This window comes from Amblyraja radiata, chromosome 4 (assembly GCF_010909765.2).
Source record: "Amblyraja radiata isolate CabotCenter1 chromosome 4, sAmbRad1.1.pri, whole genome shotgun sequence".
Lineage (NCBI taxonomy): Eukaryota > Metazoa > Chordata > Chondrichthyes > Rajiformes > Rajidae > Amblyraja > Amblyraja radiata.
Window position 1 is genome coordinate 22,120,062 of NC_045959.1, and position 846 is coordinate 22,120,907.

Genomic DNA, 846 nt, shown 5'->3' on the forward strand with positions numbered 1-846 from the left:
ATAAACCACTTGAGTATTTCACCAGGTATACCCATTCATGGGATTTGTAACTACTACCATGGATCCAAGGATACTTTATGGTAGACATCGACCTTGAAGATGCACACTATTCAGTACCTTCTCATATAAGTTTCGGATATACCGCAATTACCTGGATGGAGTAACCATGATGAGCGTTGCGGCATTTAAGTCAAAGTTATCCAGAATCAACTAGCCCTGACACTTAGAAACATTCCGTCATGGCATGTCTATATATTAACGACAAACTATCCTTGGATACAGCTTTAGCTGCATCGCTTCTCGGCCTTTTGGCTAAGATCAAGTGTAGTATCTGTTATCAGTTTAATAATCTGATACGTCCCTTATCTAGGGACCATATATTAAATTGAATTTTGGAACAGGGAGATGGAATAGGGGCTTGCTCCGTCCACTCCACGCATCGACCCAGTATTGCAGTGCCTCTGGGAACGGTGCACAAAATATATATCCAGATATTTACGTTGACCATCCACAACGTTGTTATCTGGTATTCATTAAGACTATCAGTCATGGTGCATTAACCACCAATCAACTACGTGGCAAAGTAATTGGGATATAGCAGCATTACCAGCTACTGAACTTTGTACCTTTCCTATGAGCTGAGATACTAGTGTTCAAAACTATCTCCATACCTGTAATATGGGGGCAAATGGATTAATCTATAGTGTTATCATGGAATTTATCGGCAGGAAGGATTATGGTTGTACACTTCCACCTGTTTTGAGTAACATCTTATGTGTCCTGATGTGTTACTGAGCTTGTAATACTTAATGCCAATATGAATTGACTTAAACATGTTATATATTA

The 846-nt window shown here is 39.2% G+C and overlaps 1 non-coding gene across 1 annotated transcript; it reads left to right on the top strand.

Annotated features, from left to right (window-relative positions):
* The first annotated feature begins 292 nt into the window (after window positions 1-292).
* Window positions 293-481, top strand: LOC116972664. The gene has a single exon (XR_004411864.1). It is a non-coding gene; the product is annotated as a U2 spliceosomal RNA (small nuclear RNA).
* The last annotated feature ends 365 nt before the right edge of the window (window positions 482-846 follow it).